This window comes from Falco naumanni, chromosome W (genome assembly GCF_017639655.2).
Source record: "Falco naumanni isolate bFalNau1 chromosome W, bFalNau1.pat, whole genome shotgun sequence".
In the NCBI taxonomy this organism is placed as follows: domain Eukaryota; kingdom Metazoa; phylum Chordata; class Aves; order Falconiformes; family Falconidae; genus Falco; species Falco naumanni.
The window spans coordinates 3269007-3291243 of NC_054079.1; the positions used below are offsets into that span (position 1 = coordinate 3269007).

A 22237-nucleotide genomic window follows, 5' to 3' on the forward strand; every position below is an offset into this window, starting at 1 on the left:
CTATGATGGAGCAGTCTGTTCCTGAAGGACTGCACCCTGTGGAAGGGACTCATGCTGGAGCCATTCATGAAGTGCAGCCCATGAGAAGGACCCACATTGAAGCAGAGGAAGAGTGAGGAAGGAGCAGCAGAGACGTGATGAACTGACCGCAACCCCTATTTCCTGTCCCCCTGTGCTGCTGGGGAGGAGGAGGTAGAGAAACTGAGACTGAAGTTGAGCCAGGGAAAAAGGGAGGGGTGGGGGAAGGTTTTTATAAGATTTGATTTTTATTTCTCATTATCCTACTCTGACTTTTGATTGGCAATAAATTAAATTCATTTCCTCACGATCACTCTGTTTTGCCTGTGATAGTAATTGGTGAGTGATCTCCCTGTCCTTATCTTGACCCATGAGCTGCTCTTTATATTTTTTCTCCTCTGTCCAGTTGAAGAGGGGGAATGATAGATCGGCTTGGTGGGCACCTAGCATCCAGCCAAGATCAACCCACCACATTAATTTAACAATTTATTTGTAAATTTAAGAAAATGCATTATCTTTTTATAGAATAAACACTGTATTTCGGAAGACCACATGCTATTTTATAAATAAAGGTGTGTGCACCCTTTTTTTGGATATATATATAAAAAAAAGAAAATAACCTTGCTTTTGAACCATTTTTTGCCTATCTTTTTGAAAAATTTAATTCACAGTTGCCATCACAATGATCAAATAAAGCAACATATTTAAACTTCTGTATATTGAGTGAGAATTGAGTGTTCTACCTTCATAAAGTAAAAAAAAGCAGAAACAAAAAAGAACACAGCTTAAGTAAAGAGAATAGGCATGTCTTCATAAGCTTCCTAATTGCTTACACACAACTTACAGCAACTCCATGCTTATTTACCAAAATATATATATATACTGAAAATTCTGAGTCTAGCTACCATGATAATCACTAAAGCATTCATAGCAGTACGCTTTGAAGCTCAAGTCAATGTCTCCAGGAAGCACTTGCAGAAATGAAGAAAAATATTGAGCACACAAAGAAAACATTAAATTTAGTTGAATTCCATTTCAGGCAACAGCTTTGTCAGTAATAAGCATACTGCTGTATTTTTGATCACTTGTTTCATATGCATTTTTTGGGTTTCAAATATTCTAGACTTAATAAAATTCTGAAATTTACTGCATTGACATATTCTCACATCAGTTGCTTTACAAGAGCTATCATCTTTCAAGTCTAATTGAGTAATTTGATGTATTTTATCCGCAATGTTACATTGCATTAGGCAGCATACGAAGCCTCACATGATCCAATCCACTGTGCCATGGCACACTAGACAAAAAATATTTTTTATTGTCATTATTCTTAGGTTTTCCACATTCAGAAGGTGGCTAAATCACTTGCTTAGTTGGGGAAGTATGGTGGCACTACCACCTTGACTATCATAATCAACAGTATACTGGATAGCAGAGCAACCTAAGTTTAGCCATGCTTGCAATGAAGAAAAGCATTAAGAAAATACTTATTGTTGTCATTTTGTTTATAACCTCAACAAAGTAAGTTACCCTGAAAATTAAGGATGGAAAATGGAATATTTTTTAGAATAAAGACTTCACAAGACAAGACAATGTTGATAAAATAACATTTTAAGCAATGGAAAGAGTGATGGATCACTACATTTCCAAATTACAATCTAGTATCAATTTTAATATTCAGACAATACATGTACAGAAAATACCTTGAAATTGAACACAAAATCATTCAAGAACTCCAAAAACATTCACTAGAACCTCACATTCTAGTAAGCATGATATAATAAACAATAAATGATGTGATAATAAAAACAGAGGAACTCCTTTGCTATCTTTGTCTACCTCATTCAAAACGCAAGAAAATAAAACTTTTCCCAGTAATGGGAATGAATTTCACCAAACCAATTTCTATTTGAGAAACAACATACTTCAGGAAGCCACATAGTTTTGCTGCACAAAATTCTAGTAAATAATAAACACCATTTCCAGATTATTTTGTCGAATTTTTAAACTTGCTATAAAATAATTTCAGGTATCGCTACTCTGAATTTTTCTCCCTTGGTTCAATACATCTTTAAAGCATTTCTATGGTAGATTCTGTCTAATTTCAGGAATCATTAAATCCCTGTTTGAAGTGGCATTGGTTAAAGAGAAAACAGAACAACACAACAAATTGAACTCTAGACAATGTCTACATTCTACATACTCTCTTCAACTAAAAACTGAAGCAAATACATAGTTTTGCATTTGATGAAAACGTATGGGTTCTGCCAGTCTAATGGGGAATATAACCCAAATCCAGGCACTTCAATAGCCTGCCTTCATATATCCACCCTGGATGCCTTCTTGAACTCCAGCCATTTTAAGAGCACTTTTGGATCTTTGTTCTGAAATTTGTCCCAGTTTAACCAAATCAGAAGCTTTTAACTTTAATTTCCCACAAGTGTTAGTAGAGCATTCCAAGACATATTGGTATGGCCATTTCACTGTGCTCTACTCCAGTCATTAGTTAGGTTCAAGCATTTAAACTCATCTCTTTCCCTCCAAAATTAAAAGATTGGCTTACAATTAAGAAGCAAATGTTTGGAGGGCTTTTGTTTGTCACATGATGGTGACTTTTCTATTCAGTGTCACATTTCTGTATTTTGGTTTTGTCCGCAACATTGCATGCTAGAACCAATGAAGACATGAAAACTAAGTTAATAAATCAATTCTAGAAGACAGATCCTAAAGAAAATCACAAGCTTGATGGTAAAACTGGGATTCAAGGCCACTCTTACGCTGTTGCTAGTGTTTTGCATACTGCCAGTGTGTTTCCCTTTGTCATCCATTTGTCTCTTCTCTTATAATAGGATGTGAGCCACTGGGACTGGAACAGTCTTGTTCTGACTTCATATCATAAATATGAGAAATATCCCTAGCCATAGTAAACAAAACAAGAACAATAACAGTAACACATTTATAAATGTTAAGTTGTTCCAATGTCATTTCTGGATGCTCTTATTTTGATTCAAGTCTATATACTATTCATCAAGCTGAAGTATCTGAGAACTTTTGTGTATGTACATGAAAGTATAGACATGTTCTTACCACTGTGGATCAATATCCAGAAAGGTACACAATAGCCAACTTCTATTAGATTACCGGTTTTTATTGTTTTCAATACATGACTAAATAGGATATATACATTTAAGTATACGTTTCTGGATGCAAACCTCATCTTAGATGGACGCAGAATTTTATAGATTACAACCATCACCTTGAAGGCACGCAGAGCTGATTAGCTGGACAACTTTGTTCCCAACTACTTGTAGAGGGCAGCTATAACTCCCCTTTAACAACAACAGCCAGTGGTCTCATATATACTTTGTTTTTAACTTGAAAGGAGAAAATCAACATATGATCATTGGCTTCAGCAAAACTATTAGCTAAGTAAAGATCATTGGTGCTGAAAGACTTTTTAGAAGGATAATTATTCCAGTGTGGAAAAGCCAGAAGAAAATAAGAGCTGGACAGTTAACCAGTGTCCACAAATGCTCGGAAGCAGAAGGCACTGACAGAAGCAGAAATCATTTTTTGAGCAGAGTAAGGTTTTTGGAGGTTTTATTTAGCCACCCCCATTCTTTGCATGCTCAGTAGCACCCACCTAACCACTGCTGTGACAAAAAAGCACTCAATCAGAGTTTTCCGCATGTGACAATGCAAGTGTCACTTCTTACAACAGTGACTGTGAATGGCAGACAGGCAAACCACTTTGCTACTATGACATATTCTGTTTCCTGGACTCATGTATTACTTGAAAAAGTTTCCAGACATTCTTTCAATTTGAAAAAAACTGAAACTTTCATAGTCAATATTGATCTATCTTGATACTTGCTAATGTGTGCTGCAGCTGTGCTCAGAGGAGCAACGTGACACCCTCTCCCATATCATGAGGGATGTCACACAGACACTAATGAGGCTGCAACATGACTGACACACATAAAAACTCTTGATCTAAAAGGAGAACCTCAGGGAAGGCTCATAGCTTGACTTACAGAATATGTAACAAATGATAAAAGTAAAACCATTAGTGATAATCTCACTTCTAATGAAAGCAACAGGCAGTGGAGGTTAAACATATCTTCAAATCCCTGTTCTGTTTCCTACTTTCAACCATGGTAATTGTCAGTTTTTCCATAGGAAAAACTTCTCTCTTTCTGTTCATTATACTCACCAGAAGGATGAGGATATAACACAGCAGCAATAATATTGAAGATGTGGATGGGGGGGGAAGTAAGTGAGAGAGAGGGAATGGAGAGAGGAAAAGAGTCTGGTAGGTAAAGTTTTATTTTGCAAGGGAGCTTTCAAGTTTTTGAGGTTTATTTCAGTTTGTGTCAGTTATGGATTTTTTAGATAAATGTCTGTCTTAGCTATATTTGTAAGAAAAGGCAAAATAAGATTGGTTGCCAATTCTCTACCACCTGAATCCATATTACCTGAAGGCTCAATTATATTTGGACCAATAAGGATAGCATTACCACATCTGAAACAGAATCCGGAGCTGTAGGAAAGGCTCTCTTCTGGCTGTCTCATATCTTACATGTGTTAGTCATGCTTTTAGATGAATTAACAAATGCTACAGAAACTTCTGTTGTATCTACAGATCAGACATATGAGGTAAAAGCAGTATTTGGAAGGCAGGCACTAGCGAGGTGCTTGTATACTTTCTACCAGGGCTACTTTAATGTCATACATAAAATTGTTATTCTTTGTAAGATGACTAGAGCAAAGCATGTTTATGAGTTTAAGTTTTTTACATTTCCTATAGTATAACACAAGGGTCATTTCAATTCAAAACTGATAAAATAAAAAGTATTAGATAATGTGTATCTTAGAACACACTCCCACAGAATTACAAGATAAAGATTTAAGAGTCAAAAGTGTATGATTTGTGTACTTAAATCACTACTGAAACCATCCAGAGCTACCATTTACTGTAACATAAGGTTCATCAAGCTTCAAAGTTTAATAAATTTTTAATTATTAATGATCAAGATTATTTTGAAAGGCAAGTTAAATGCACATCTGCCTACTCTGCCATGTTTTATACTTCTCAATGAAGCATCTGGCACTTACCAAGAAGTATACCTGTGTCTTGAATTTTCAAATGAAGTTAAACTACTGACTCAAGTTCTATATGGGTATACACACTGCCAGAGAGCAGGAATAATTTATTTAATAACCTGTCTTGCTATAAATCTGTAAGGTAAGGTGTCTGAATAATCTTACAATATTCATGTGATATGTGGAACACACTGTTGAAAGACATGGGAGATACCACTTGTTCTCTTTGGTTTTATTTTGGCTGATCCAGATTTTATTTTCTACTTTTCATTTTTTCTACATTCTTGGACAATTTAAACACTTTTAAAAAATTATCTTTACTTGTCAGGTATATAAATAGATGGCAAATAAGCATTATGGAATGCTAGCTGGGCAAGGCAAGATTTAGTAAGATCTTGGCAACAGAACAAGCTATACTGCAGCCATTTTACTCTCAGTAATCATTAAAGTGATTGAAGTCCATTCTACTAAAGTACTGATTGTAACTGCAGAGGGTTTGGGGTTTTTTTATAAAAAGAGATAAAACCAGGTTATATTGTGGACTAAGGATAAGAAGGATTATGGCATTATTCCACAAGAATCTTGGAATTCCACAAGCATCTTGGCTAAACTCCAGTTTGGCTAAATATATTTGTACACCTACACTTTTCTCCATAGTTCAATGATGTTTACTGTACTCCAAAAACCTCCCACCCCCAAGTGGTGCACTGTTTCTGGACATCATTGCTACTGTGTTTCGATGGTGGTTAAGAAACATATTCAAAGGACAGAGAAATCCAAGAATTATTCAAGTCAGCAGGAACTCAATAAGGCCAAGATTTCACCCATAATGAATAAATCATAACTGAGCACTTTGGGATGAAAAACATACTAAAAGTGTAAGGTTACTAATATAAGTACACATATACCAGAATTACAATATTGTACTTATTTTTACAGCTAAATACAAATAACAGGCATTTCAAATATTGTTTTACAGTATTTTGCCATTCATATTTTATGGGAAAAACTTTAAACAGCAGAGATGTCTGTACCAGGGTACAAATTTCAAAGAAACTAGCTCCAATATTTAGTTTTGCTTTTTTTTTTTTTTTTTTTTTACTATTTCCTGCTTTGTTCTAAAGATGCCTCAGTGAGGTTTCAACACAAGATGGCACTCTAAATAGACTTCTTGACTGACAAAAACTACACCCAGAGGGGTTTTTTTATCAACTTAGTGAATACATTTTGAGAATTTTTTGTTCTGTATAATGCAGGAGGGGGCCTGGAAATCAGGACCATGGGTGGCAATCAGTTAGCTGAAAGGAATATGCTCGAGCTTGTAGGCCACAAACCCTGGGAGGACAAGGAATGTGAAGAGATAAAAATTAACAGGATGAGTCATGCTGAGAGAGGATAGGGGAGTGGGGAACGGATGGTGCCAAGAAGTAACAGGTTGCTGTTAATTGATAACTGTAAACACTTACTTAAAGTGTCCTTTGTTTGTAGTTAACCACCAATCAGGGATTGCCTAGTATGTAATGCTTAGCTTAAAGAACCAATCTGTTTAAAGCGCCCAGCTTCTGAAAACATATATAAACTTGTGATTGTGTACAAAAAATAGACAATTACTTGCATCAAGCAGCGTCCCGTCTCTCCATTGCAGAAGTATAATTGTTTCACAGGTCTTTAAAATCCATTCAATGTTGATGTTTTACCAATGGCTTTAGTATTTGTAAATGATGAATTCAGGAAGGTATACAGACAGTAAGATAGTCATTGACTACACAAATTATACTATGTAAAAGCTGAATAAGATCACAGAATTACAGAATGATTGAGGTTGGAAGGGACCTCCAGAGGTCATCTTATCCAACACCCAAGCTCAAGCAGGCTCACCTGGAGCCAGTTGCCCAGCACCATGTCCAAATGGCTTCTGAATATCTCCATGGATAGAAACTCCACAGCCTCCTGGGCAACCTGTTCCCATGTTCAGTCACCCTCAGAAAAGGTAAAAGTTTTCCTGATGTTCAGATGGAACCTTCCGTGTTTCAGTTTGTGCCCATTGCCTTTGGTCCTGTGTAAGGAACCAATATATTGATAATTGCCTTAATCATTGCTTAGTGCACAAATTCAAGCAGAACTGGTGCAAAGCTGTTCTGCTCAAATTGGAGAGGAACCGATACAAGCTGCTACTGCAAAGTGAGCTGCTGTTGCCTAACTTGGTAACCACAAGTTGGTATAGGATGTAAAGGCTTTAGGTCTCGTAAAGGTGAGATCTAGCTAGTGCTTCCTGGAAGAAATTCTGTGGTAACATAAGTCAACTGCTCATGTGCACAGCAGGAGTTGCCTAAACCCCTCATGACCACCAATGAGGACACCCTGTGATCACTGCTCATACATTGAGCTCGTGCAGACACAGACTACACCCACCCTCACTTTGTATGTAAATGAGGGGGCATCCTTTCAAGAGCATAAAACCCAAATCGATGAAAGCTCAGGTGGGATCCCCACCTCCAAGACAACTAGAGTGAAGAGGACCAACGAGATGCTGTGACGTTCACGCTGTTGTTTGGAGAAAAACAACAAAGAAGAAGTGTGCTGAAGAAGGGAAACAGCCATTAAAGCCATAAACAGAGGAGCAGGACTGGGTATAAGATGGGTAGTTTCTCCTTTCTGAGGCTCTCAATCCATACTGTTCATATGTGATAACACTGCCTCGCTCACACCCTCCGTCTCAAAGGGAACAAAGCCCAAAGATAAAAATTATCTATCAGCCAAGGGGGAGCACACATACAGTGTTGCAACATCTCCATGTTGTGTCTAAACAGATAAAAAAGGCTTGCCTATCAAAGTTAAACATATGAAAAGCCTACATGACTGTAAGGGTATAAAATCTCAAGTCAGAGAGTGCTCTATGGAGCTCCCTCTCAGCTGGCCTGAGATCCCTTATCATGCAGTGCTTTCCTTCTGAGCAGGTTGTGTGTCTATTTACTTTTTCCACTTGTAGCTTACTATAATGTGTTGTTCAACTTTGTAGTCTATTTCTTTACCTTTCCGTGTGTTGTTTATTATAATACTATGAAGGGTGGCCAACATATGATCACTACCTCCATTATATCAACAGGGATAGTAGTTTGCTTGTGAGTATTGATGTATGGTGTTTATTAAAGTAATCATTAATCGCATGGTGAGTCCTAGTGTTTGTTTGCACTGCCTAGGTCTATAACTGAGGAAGTGGATTGTAGAGAGCTTTATGGCAAGTGCTGGAGGCCATGATGCCTGTGAAGGACCTTGAAGGCTGAATGCCCAGAAAGTAAGATAAGGCTGGCTGAACGCCCAGAAGAGAAACGGGATATGAAGCAAGGCTGGAGCGGATGTGCGATGCCACGTCAACGGCTGGATGAGAACATGAAAGACACAGAGATAAGAAGGAAGAGAGAAAAAAAAAATGCAAGAAGTTCAGTATGTTTGTAGCTTAGTAATTAACCAATTATATATAGCTAAGAAGTGTGTGAACAGTATTGATTAACCACTGATATTTTAGTATGGTGCACGTGAACAGCAAACAAGGATATATAAGCATGGGTTTTGGACTAATAAAAGGTCTTCTGGTCGGATTCAGGAGTCCGTGTCTTCATCTCCTCAAATGGTGACCCTGATGGAGGAGTTCCAAGACTTTGGAAGGATAAGGACAGAACTGGGCGAAAAAGACAACAGCTTGCGGTTGGGGGCTGTGTTCCGGAGGAGACATCTTGGCTGATCGATTATCCTGACGGCTAGACCAGGTGGACAACCCAGACCCTGGGGGCTAAGGAAACAATGCCTGTACGCATCGAGACAGGTGAGTAGCCAAAAAACTAGAAACTTTAAGAAATTTTAAGAATGGGTTCAAATATGTCTGCAGAAGAAAAAAAGTATATTAAGGATGTTTCAGCATATTTTGCAAAAAAGAGTTGTATATGAAAAAAGTAATCTGGGACTGTTGCTAGCCTGGTTAGAGACCCAAGGCACCCCAGCAACCTCTACACAAATATTTGATGTTATAATGTGGGATGCAGCAGGAGAGCAAATTTGGGAAAAGGCATCTCGAGGGGACTTTGACACTAGCCAAATTATGACTACTTGGAGATTAGTGATCGAGACATTGAAAGAGATGCGTGCAGAAAAACAGCTTGCAGGAATTGCTAAGGAGGCTTGGTCGGAGACTGAGAAGGGGCAGGAAGCCAGTGTAACAACAAACCAAGATGTTGCTCAGCAGACAGAGTGGAGTGAGAGTGAGGCTGAAACTGAGTATGTTTCTGATGAACCAGAAGGAGCAGAGTTGGAGGATTCAGATGAGGATGGACAAGGTAAAAATTTGTTAAATTTACGATTGGAGGATTTGCGGTTAAAAAAGGAACAGTCAAAAGTAAGGAAGAAGCAACTGGTGCGGCAGAGCAGTAATAAGGAGAGCAGTAGCGATGATGAAAATAATATCAGGAGACGGATTAAAGAGGGGTAGAGGAAAGTGCACTTGGAAAGTTTGAAAGAGGGAGTGCACGAGTTTCCTGTGATATTACAAGATAGACACCCAGGCCAATATCAGCCGTTTCACTGGGAAATGATTAAAGAACTACGGAAAACTGTAATGTAAAATGGACTATATTGTCCTTTTACACAAACTTTATTAGGGAATGTGATGACGGGATGATTAATAACACCATATGATTCTATGCAATTAGCAACAATGATTTTAACACTGACACAAAGGTTGTTGTGGAAGGACAAATTTGCTGAGCTTTGTGAAATAGCCGCAGTTAGCAGTTTGGATCGGCCAGATGCTGACCCCCTCTGGAGGGTTGAGACTTCACATTTGCTTGGAACAGGTCCCTTTGCCACCCCTGAGATTCAAGCACGGATGGCTCCGGACATTTTGCGGGAATCCACAAGGCTGGCACTGTGAGCATTTGCAATGCTGCCAGAGTCAGGGAAGCGATTAGAATGAAAGTGAAAAATTTGCATTTTCAGTGCCAACCAAAAATAAGGGAGTGCCAATGCAGCGGTATCAGTGGACTGTATTGCCCCAGGGAATGAAAAATTCTCCCACAATATGCCAGCTATATGTCGATAGGGCGCTGAGGCAATTTCGACAAAATTATAAAGACTTGTTGATATATCATTATATGAATGACATTTTAATTGCAAGACCTGACAACATTGAGCAATATTTGGTAGAACTGTGTTGTGGTTTAGAAGCATATGGTCTAAACATTGCACCTGAAAAGGTGCAGAGGGAAGCATCATGGAATTATTTGGAATGGAAAATTTTGCAGTGATGTATTGAACAGCAGAAATTAAAAATCAGAATGGATGTACAGACACTGAACGATGTGCAAAAGTTGTTGGGCGATATAAATTGGATAAGAACAATTATAGGAATTGATAATCAGACATTACAGCCGTTATTTGATCTCTTGAAAGGGGATAGTGACTTGAGTGCCCCAAGACGATTAACATCAGAAGCAGAAGGAGCTTTAAATTCTGTTGAGGCATGTTTAAATAAAAGGTAAGCACATCATGCAGTGATGGGACAATCTATACAGCTGTTGATAATTAACAATGAATTCCAGAAAAAAAAAACCAACAAAAAAAAAAAGAAAAAAAAAAGAAAAAACCCAAACAATGAGTTTCAACCTCTGGCACTGATCATGCAATGGCTGGAAGGAGAAGCTGAACCACTGATCATTTTAGAATTGCAATTTTTGTCAAATCAACCACATAAAACATTGACGACAAGAGTAGAGATGTTTGCTGATGTTGTTATAAAGGGAAGGCACAGAATTGTTGACATGTTGGGCAAAGAGCCAGAGACTATTGTTATTCCACTAACAGAGCAGTATTTGCAGTGGGCAATGCAGAATAGCATACCATTGCAAATAGCTTTAGCTGCATTTGATGGACAAATTTGTATGCATCATCCAGGACACAAGTTGTTGACATTTGTTCAACAAGAAGGGTTAGAGAAAAGATCACTGTGTTCAGAAAGATCTCTGTCAGCATTGACAGTGTTTACTGATGGGACTGGAAGGACAGGAAAAGCTGCAATTACTTGGAAAGAAAATGACCAGTGGCAAAGTCACGTAGTATAAATCATGGGATCACCACAAATAGTGGAATTGCAAGCATTATTGAGGTGTTTGTAAAGTGGAGAATTGTGGCCATCAATGTAGTTGCAGACTTTGCCTATGTGGTGGGTATAGTCACTAGATTAGAAAGGTCATTCTTAAAACATGTCAACAATGAGTTATTGTTTAACAAACTGAAAACCTTGTGGGTCTTATTGAATAACTGAGAAGAAATGTATTATATCTGTCATCGTAGTCATACCAATTTACCAGGATTTTGTGCACAGGGAAATGCTGAAGCTGATCGACTCACACAACCTGTGTTTGTTTCACCAGTTCCTAATTTGTGGCAACAGGCTAGGCTGTCACATGAGTTTTTTCACCAGACCACAAAAGTGTTGCAGAAGCAGTTTAAAATTTCAATTTCAGAAGCAAAAGCCATTGTGCAGGCTTGTCCAGGTTGTCAGTGTGTAGTGAAAGGATCTACCACAGAGGTAAACCAAAGGGGCCTAGCAGCGCTCCAGTTGTGGCAGACTGATGTTACTTATGTAGCAGAATTTGGGAGACTCAAATATGTTCATGTATCAGTAGACACCTTTTCTATGACAATGTGTGCAACTGCATTGTCTGGTGAAACTGCAAGACATGTGCAAACACACTTTAGACATGCGTTTGCCACCTTAGGGGTACCAAAACAAGTTAAGACTGATAATGGGTCTGCATACACTGCAGGATCTACCAAACGATTTTTTGAACTTTGGGGAGTGATGCATATCATGGGTATTCCACATTCACCTACAGGTCAAGCAATTATTGAACACACCCATTTGGTGTTGAAACAATATCTGGCTAAACAAAAACAGGGGGAGCTGCGAGAGTCACTGGGGAACAGATTGATGAAGGTTCAATATGTAATGAACTTTTTACGTTTGACAGGGGACAATGTAGTACCACCAATTGTAAAACATATGCAAACTATGTCGTCTGGAATAATGTAGCACAAGGAACAAGTGAAAGTAATGGTGAAAAATTATGAGAGAAAATGGGAAGGACCATTTTTGTTATTAACCTGGGGACGAGGGTATGCTTGTGTACTTACAGATTCAGGAACAAGATGGGCACCAGCAAAATGGGTCAAACTGGCACTGGATCAAGATCTTCCAGAAGATGGAACATGACGATGAGGATTTTAATGGTGACAATCATTTAGAGTCTGGGGAGCTGTGACTTGTGGAAAGTAATGCTGAGAAGAAATATGTGGGTGACATGCAATTTTGACAGAACAAGATTCAATGTGTTTGTCTTTAGTGACCCCAGAGGACCCCTTTAGGATGTTTGGTAGGAGTAGGATTAAAAGATGGACAGAATTTGAAAGCAATTTTTGTAGAACTGCTATTAAGACAATTATTGAAGCCCTAAATAGAACAAGTTTAGAACCAGAAGAATTGGATTTATTTGTTACAGGTGGAAACCAGAGTTGTGTTACATTTATGAAAGACCAAAAGAAAACAACGGGTGCCGCAGGCGCGCTCGCCACACTTTTAATACAGCTTGTTGGAGAGGAAAGAGTGAGGCCTCGGCTCAACGATGCAGATATGCAGAGGATAAATCCAGAGAATAATGCATATAAAAGTACCACTTGGTGGTGTGGGTCGCCAATGGTAGCACCATCAGCAGTGGTGGCCACAAATGTCAATCAATCACCAAAGGTTCTGCCCCCGGGAATACTTTTAATCTGTGGAGACAGGGCCTGGCCAGGTATCCCATCTCGACCAGTAGGGGGACCATGCACGCTAGGCAGATTGACAATGTTTGTACCCAAGATGGCAGAGCTGTTAAATTACACTAGAAGTAAGAAAGATCAAAAGTGACGAGATCTAGGGGTGTATACAAATGTCCTGGTTTCAGCTAGGATGGAGTTAATTTTCTTCTTAGTAGCTAGTACAATGCTGTGTTTTGGCTATGATGTGAGAAAAATGTTGATAACCACACTAATGTTTTTAGGTGTTGCTGGGTAATGTTTATACTAAGTCAAGGACTTTGGTTTCTTGGGCCTTGTCAGCCAGAATGTTGGGGAGGCACAAGAGACTGGGAGAGGACACCACCAGGTCAGCTGACCTGAACCAGCCAAAGAGGTATTCCATACCACGGAGCGTCATGCTTGGTATATAAACTTGAAGGGTTGGCTGGGGGGGAATTGTTGCTCAGGGACTTGGCTGGGCATCGGTCAGCAGGTGGTGAACAGTTGTATTGTGCTTCACTTGTTGGGGTTTTTTTCCTTTTCCCTTTCTTTGGATTTTACCCTTTTTTCCCCATCATTCCATCCTAATTGTTATTGTTATTGTTATTGTTATGACTGTTATTCTTATCTTTTTAATCTGTTTAGATTATTAAATTTTTCTTATCTCAACCCTCGAGTTTTACATTCCGTTCTGATTCTCCTCCCCACCCCTCTGGGTGAGGGGGGAGTGAAAAAGTGGCTGCATGGTGCTTGGTTGCCGGCCGGGGTTAAATCACAACAAAAAACTGCAAATCAAAAGTACAGACTTGGGAAGAAGCCTCACGAGTGTTAGCAGCCATGTTTATCCCCAATGTTGCAATATGTAAAGCATTAGGAGACATAGATAAAATAGCATGCTATATGGCAAAGCAAACTAACTTGACAGCAAATATGATCTCGCAATTAACCATAGATGTAGGATCAATAAGACATGCAACGCTTCAAAATAGAGCAGAAATAGATTTTTTATTATTAGCACAGGGACATGGGTGTGAGGATATTGAAGGAATGTGTTGTCCTTTCGGACCATTTGGAGTTGATTCACAGTCAATTACAAAAACTGAAGGACATGTGAAAGGACTTTACAGCATGAACTATCGGGAGATTGGTTGCGGAATCTTTTTATGTCATGGGGAATCACCGGATAGCTGCAGGAGCTTACAATACGCGGAGGAATGTTGTTATTGGTAATTGTGGTTATATTGATGATTATTCCCTGTATGTTGAATTGTATAAGATCTATGATTCAAAAGCAGTTTAACCTGTATATTGTTTCTGTTCAAAATAAAGAAGGGAGAATTGTAGAGAGCTTTATGGCAAGTGCTGGAGGCCATGATGCCTGTGAAGGACCTTGAAGGCTGAATGCCCAGAAAGTAAGATAAGGTTGGCTGAACGCCCAGAAGAGAAATGGAATAGGAAGCAAGGCTGGAGTGGATGCATGATGCCACATTGATGGCTGGCTGAGAACATGAAACACACAGAGATAAGAAGGAAGAGTGAAAAAATGCAAGAAGTTCAGTGTGTTTGTAGCTTAGTAATTAACCGATTATATGTAGCTAAGAAGCACATGAACAGTATTGATTAACCACTGATATTTTAGTATGGTGCGCGTGAACAGCAAATAAGAATATATAAGAGTGGGTTTTGGACTAATAAAAGGTCTTCTGGTGGGATTCAGGAGTCCATGTCTTCATCTCCTCAGTGGATTCCCTGCTCTGGGTAGCAGGAGGGAAGTCTGTCAAGTCACGACAGATGCTACTGGATCCATGGGTGGTGATATCGCCTTCTCTTCCCACCCCCCCACTTTCTTTTTATTGAATAGTGACCAGATCTAAGTAACAATGTGTGGCACAGGACTTATCCAGTTAATCACCATTGAGCTATCGTATCTAACCACGTCTTGTATTTTGTATTAATAAATCATAGAACTGGTTAGTTGGTGTCGTTTCACCTTAATTCAGTCCAAGGGTATTACAAACTTGGTCATTGGTCCCAAAGGGAGGGAGGTCATCCTAAACAACTCCTTTCGGGTCATGACAGTCCTGTCACTGGGCATCACTGAAAAGAGCCAAGCTCCATTTTCTTTGCACCCTCCCTTCAGGTGTTTATATATATTAATAAGATCCTGCCTTCTCTTCTCCAGGCCACACAGTCACAGCTCTCTCAGATTTTCCTCCTATGTGAGATGCTTCAGTCCCTTAATCATCTTAGTGGCCCTTTGCTGGGCTTTATCCAGCATGTCCACAACTCTCTTGTACTGAGGAGCCCAGAACTGGACACAGTACTCCAGGTGTGGCCTCACTAGTGCTGGGTACAGGGGAAAGAACACTTCCCTCCATCTGCTGGCAATTTTATTGTGTAATGCAGTCGAGTATACTATTAGCCTTCTTTGCTGCAAGGGCACATTGCTGGCTCATGTTCAACTTGGTGTCCACCAGGACCCCTAGGGTCTTTTCTGAAAAGCCTCTTTCCAGCTGGGTGGCCCCCAGCATATATTAGTGCCTGGTGTTGTTCCTCCCTAGGTGCAGGACTTTGCACTTCTTGTTGAACTCTATGAGACACCTGTCAGCCCATTTGTCCATCCTGTCAAGGTCCCTCTGAATGGCAGCACAACCCTCTGGAGTATCACCCACTTCTCCCAGTTTTGCATCATCTGCAAACTTGCCAAGGGTACACTCTGCTCCATCATTCAGATCATTAATGAAGATATTAAACAGGACTGGACCCAGTATTGAACCCTGGGGTACACTACTAGTTACTGGCTTCCAACTAGACTTTGTGCCATTGATCATCACCCTCTGAGGCCATCCATTCATCCAGTATTCAGTCCAACTCACTGTCTGCTCATCCAGTCCATGCATCAACAGTTTGTCTATGAGGATCTTATGAGAGACAGTGTTGAAAGCCTTACTGAAGTTTAGGTAGACAATATCCACTGCTCTCCCCTCATCTACTAGGCTAGTCAATTCATCATAGAAATTTATCAAGTTGGTCAAGCATGATTCCCCTCGGTGAAGCCACACTGACTACTCCTGATGATTTTCTTGTCCTTAATGTGCCTGGAAATGGTTTCCTGGCTTAGCTGTTCCATCACTTTCCCAGGGATTAAGGTGAAGGTGACCAGCCTGTAGTTCCCTGAGTCCTCCTTCTTGCCCTTCTTGAAGACAGGAGTGACATTTGCTTTCTTCCAGTCTTCAAATATGATAATATATGATAATATATTTTTGTCATACTTAATCAGATCTTAAATATAATAACCACTTTTATTAATGATTCATGATTTCATTATATTTAAATGTTTATAATAAAAGTTCTGTTATCACATGGTGAATTTCTAAAACAAGATATCTCTCTACTATTATTAAAATGCAACATAGTCCTTCCCTAGAATATTATTACCAGCTCTAAAGTAACAGGAAGAATTTCATATGGCATTAAAAAAATGTTAATAGCCTTTTAATATAGAACCAAATAATTTTGAAGTTTCTTTAGTACATTATTATATCTGCTTTGCAAAATACATTTTTTAGCTAGATGAACCAAATTATATAGTTTAGAAAGACCTTTGGAAGTCAGTTTGTCCTTTTATTCTGTCATACAGGACTAGCTTTATCAAAACTTTATCTAAAGTTTTAGATAAAGTTAAAATTAACTTTCTCTAATGCTTTATCAAGCACTGGAACAGGTTGCCCAGAGAGGTTGTGGAGTCTCTACATTTGGAGATATTCAAAAGCCAGTGAAAAGCAGTGGATGAAACAAGCTCCAGTTTCAGGGGCTTTTCACTAGATATACCTGCCCCATGGGAGAATATCTTAGTACTTCAGAATGGGATTTGTGGAGGTCAAAATTTCCTAAATTTACCTCTAATATTTAATCTTGTAGTTTGACAGAAATCAGGATAATCTATTTAACTATTTTAACAACACATGTGAATGAGATACCAACTGTTTGAAAATGTCAGAGAAAAGCATTTTGAAATATGTTTTTGAAACAATTCAAATCTAGCCATTAATTGCAAACAAATAATAGTCCATGTTTCACTCATCTAAACAACTTCTCTGTTGAGAACAAATTCAAAGACAGTAACACGAGGCGCTGTCTAACGATTCAAATGAGCAGACTCTTACTGTTTTCAGTAGGTTTACCAGGTCTGCCTTCTCCATCTCTCCTCAGCACAAAACCTTGTACTTCCCACTGTTTTTCAAAGTTGAGCTACTTCAGAAGACTGATGACAGAGCTCCTGAGAACTGTGCAGCACAGATCACCTTGCAGGAGGATGCAGCCTCTTTCTCTGTGATTTACACGAGAAACAGGAACGGTTTGGATATAAAGGCTGCAGTCCCAACACTTGCTAATGTTTTCAAAGCTGTTTCTTAATCCTTTTATGAAAAGTGAAATATGTAGGATTCTGATCACTGTTAGGAATAACTGCATGAAATACTATAGTCTATGCTATTCAAGAGGTTAAATAATACTTTTTCTTCTTAGTATCCATGTTTTCATTTAATTTTGTCTGTGCTTTGCAGAAAGACTGTATATCATGCCATGCAGCAATTTCAGGGGATTTGCAGTTTTCAGTGGCATTCTATGTAAGTATGTATCTCTAAACATCCAATTTAGCTTTTATAACTTTGGGTGCACTGTAAATAGTCATTAGATCTCACTGTGCTCTTGAAATAAATACTAAAGGAACATGCTATGATGAGAAATTACATTCATCCTCATATCATACAGGAAAGGTGTGAATACCTACAGGAATGCGTCACCTACTTTACTGGCTTTTTTAAAAAGAGGATCGAATGAAGTAATGGATCATGGACCTTTATAAAAAGAAGTGTGTTACAGTACTTTTCTAAGACTCCTTCTTCCATTCCAGAGAACCTTTGTCCTTCCCCTTCACAGTAATACATCTGTAGTTCCTTATGAAAGCATGAAGTTTGTGTTTTGAAGTTACCCCATCTACACAATGTGTTTTTATCTACACATGCACTTGGAGAGTACACATAGGGACTGTATCTGTAATTCTGGTCTTCTGTATTTCAGGGAACTTCTGGATCTCAAAAGAAAACTAGTTGTCCTGAAAGATCCATACTTTGTTCTGTAAAGAAATTCCCAAGAGAAATCTAAGAATTTTGTCTTTATGCATCTTCAGTAAGTAATTAAGAGAGCCTCTTTATTTACCCTCAATAAGTGACTAAGCTGTGGGAAAATCACCTCGAGGGGGGGAATTAGAGAAAAATTGGATCCTAATAGAAGCATAGTATTACAGAAAGTTTTTTAGGGTAAAATACAGCTATCACCTTCAGGATGGTTGGCATGCACGAAATCTGCTTTACCATGGCTCCCTAAGTAACACGTCCTGCCAGCTCAGCACATGCTGATAGGAGTGACAGAGGATGGAGCTGAGTGGAGACCCTGCGGCAATGCTCTGTCGTACTCCCTGCAGTAAGGGGAACTTAATGGCACCACACAGCTGATAAGCTGCATACCAGTTGTCACATGAAGAATCCATGAGGTGTCCATGGCTGAGCCAATTGTGGTGAAATGACTTTCCTCAGATGAAATAATCTCATTGTAATACTAACACACACCTCCCTCCCAAAGTTACCTGCCTCCAAGGTACTACTACACCTCACTGGGCACACAATACCAGTTAGTAACAACAATATGTATGACTAGAGTCACTCAAGCTCCACCTAAATGTGATGGAAATGGGCTAGTCCTGGACTGAAATAAGTCCAAAGGGCAGTGGGAACTGTTGTCTAAACTCCTGGATTACCCAACTCTGATTTAGTGTTCACAAACCTAGGTCAAGCTGACTCACTCTAAAATTGTTATGAATGAAGGGACTTTAATCAAGGGAGTCAGCCTTGGGGAGCATGAGAACAGACAGTGAAAAGAACACCATTATCTAAGTTATGCAGAAAGAAGCCTTCAAGTGAGGAAAGTTCAGGCTATAAGAGGAAACAGGATGATAAGATGTTGCAATCCGCTGACATCAACAGAAAATTAGTTGAAAATAGGACAAAGATAATAGTGGTAGTGGGAGATCATGACCTCCAACTCAAATAGCCCCCCCAAAAGAGGGCAAAACCCTGCTTGAGGAGCATGCGTAGTTAGCAGAGAATTTCAATAGTGCTATCTGAGGATGCGTACTGATTTGCATTAAAGTGAGAAACTTGTAACCAGTCCTGTGCATGATGAATTAATATGCAATGTACGATGAAGTATAAAAAGTGGACAGATGAGGGGAGAAGTTAGGGGAAGATTCCATCATAACTTCTAGGATCATTTGATGGGCTGAACCTGTCTTCTCCCCCATAGGGATGCCTATTGGGTAAGAACTTTGACTTATGCATGCTAAATAACTAACTCATTCTAGCTGTCATTAGTAATTAAGGTTTTGGTTGTATATAGTTAGGTTGTGTATCATTTCAAGCTTGTTTTTGCAGACAGTCCCTATCACTGGCAATTACGAATCTTAACTTGTCACGACTTTATAATAAAGAGAGTTCCGTAAACTGTTAGTGTGAGTCCTTTGTGGGCGCTACCAGTTGCCAGCAGCAGGTAACACATTTAAACAAAGTGGGAAGACCCGCTGAAAGGTCCCCCTAATGCTTTGGCGTGTTTCCCTGAACAAGTCAGTCAAATTGCCCTCTGATCCAGTGGGACTGTTCAGTGAAGGGTCCCTGTAACAGGACGCTGACAGACTGGTCAGGCACAAGGGTCTCGGCTTCCTGGGGTGCTAATAGACAGATAAAACACCTGGGGTTGAGAGGATTTCCCCCCTCCCTCTTTTCACGTGACAATAGCCTAACAACATCCAAAGATTCCAGTGTACAACAGGATCCCTGAACCAACAGGGTAGATCATTGTAGAGCGGTTGGATTAGATGACCTATAAACATCCCTTCCAACCCACACTATTCTATGATTTGCATGATTATATTAGTACCATGGGCTCTGGAGAAAGACAGGCATCCAAGAGCATAAAGCCAAACGTATGTAATTGTGTTATGAAGCTGTTCTGCAACAGACATCTTCCATACAATGGTATGTCTGTCATATGGATCTAGTGTCTAAATTAAGTTATACAAAAAGACACATCTTCTTGTCAAGTTGCTCTTATCTTATTAGAAAGAAGATGTCAAGTTTTTAAGAAAGCAAAGCAAATTGAAATAGATATTAAAACCAGACCACACAATACTGAGAAGAAAGCTTGTGCTGAAAGAGACTGATTTAAAGATATTGCATAACTAAGATAAAAACATAGCCTGTAGAGCAAATCTGCAGAAAGGAAAAACTATCTCACAGTTTCACTTGCGATCTTCAGCTGTCCTGAGGATGAGACATAAGGATTATGGAAGTCATTAATAACCAGCACAAAAAGTTGTACCCAGTTATGGGAGTTTACAGTATTAAAATAATGTAATTATTGTGTGATGGCAATTGTTAAATTTTTTAAACTGCATTTCAAGACAATTAAACTATGCTATAGTTCATGAAAGGTGTCAGGCTGACATACTGGAGAATTACAGAATCAAATTCCTTATTGGCATCAATGAATATGGCTTCTTTTTAATTGCGTAAAACTCCATTAAATACCAGAAAATCAAGACTAAATACATTTTAAAAGAACTTCTCAAGCAATAAATTTTCTATGGTTTTATAAATTCATATGCTTTCTTTGTTGTTGAAAAAAGGTCCAGAAGGGAAACTCATCATTAAGGATACACATATCCAGACACTACCCTGTGTGCATCTGTGTGGAGGAGCTATTCTTTAACGGAAGAGACTGTTGAACCATCCAGAACTATTTAGTCTGTGGCGTCTCTTGTGATACAACCAACTACAGTTAGAGCCTAAGTAATGCCTTTGAGATATGGATATCTGTATAAAACAGGATCAAAACATGGAATCTAAAAATATAAGCAGATCATAGCAAGTTTCTGATCATTATGAAATCTGATGAAGTTACTGTGGTATCGAAATCATGAACACTCTAAAGCTCTTTATGAAGGCTAGGGGTACATCATATGGGATCCATTAAGTGACACAAGGCTAGATTGCATGTAGCATTACCTTAAATGAAAGCACCTTGCATTCTGCTTAATAAAGTACTGTATTTCTGAGATCTGCTGTTGCAGCAGTATTAAACATAAAGTGCTTTTTCAGTTGGGTCATTCTTTATTCCCTTTACATACATTATATATGTATGTATGTATGTATGTGTATGTGTGTGTGCAGCTGAAGCATGTAAACAAACCCTACAATTAACTACTTTAGGCTGCCTCTGCCAGAGCTCTCAGTAGAATAAAGCATAAACTTCCTTAAGACCCTTTGGCAAACTCATGCTATATTCAAACTGAGATCCTTCCTCATCTTCTACAGAACTGCAAACTCATTAATGGATATATGTTGCTTATTAAGTCATTCAAGCATACACAGAGCATGCTAGATTTCTTCCTGCTATCTCCTTCTCCCTGGGTTATATAAGGACACCCTTTCATTTTTGCAAAGCTTGCTAGGTTATGCTGCTTGCAAAGCCACTGATGAATATGTGTTTAGTGGCAAACATGTTTACACTTTCCTCTGTTTGAAGCACTGAAAGATTCTCGAGCAGATGGCTAAAATGACCCCTCTTTAAGCTGAAGACAGAGAAAAGTCATTCTGAGGGATTTTGCTCTAAGGTGGGAAAAAAAAGAAGAATTAGATTATTTTTTAAATTTAGAGCAGATTACTTTCCATTCTGTTTTCCTTTAATAGTTCATCACATGAACAGGAATAAATCCTACTGTTTGCTTTGTCCTATGGACAACAGATAAACCCCAATGATTTAAATAATTATATTATTAAAATATCATATATTATTCAATATGTCTTATCGCATCCTGTCACAGGTAATATGCATAGCAGTGCATTCAAAGATGAATGACAAGGAACTGGTGCTTTTTCTATAGGTTTCTAATCAGGGTTTGGTTGCTGATAAATCTGGCAGAAAAACATGTTTTTAAAATGTAGATATGAGCTTGAAGAGGCAAATAAACACCTGATAGGATTTTCAAAAGTACAGAGGTTTAACCATGACTTAAAATGGTGTTAATTGAATATGTAGATGCTTTTGCAAATCCTATTAGCAGCCTATTTACATACCCCAACTGCAGTCAGAACGCCTGACTGTAGTGCCACTGAGTGTTATGGGGGATGATGCTGAGGTGACTTTTGCTATCACGTAAGCAATAACCTTCCTG

At 38.8% G+C, this 22237-nt stretch overlaps 1 protein-coding gene across 1 annotated transcript in view; it reads right to left on the minus strand.

The window, feature by feature from the left end:
- Positions 1–22237, minus strand: part of LOC121080701 (protein mono-ADP-ribosyltransferase PARP8-like) — a 149703-nt gene that overhangs the window by 21404 nt on the left and 106062 nt on the right. The gene's annotated exons all lie outside the window — the stretch shown is intronic.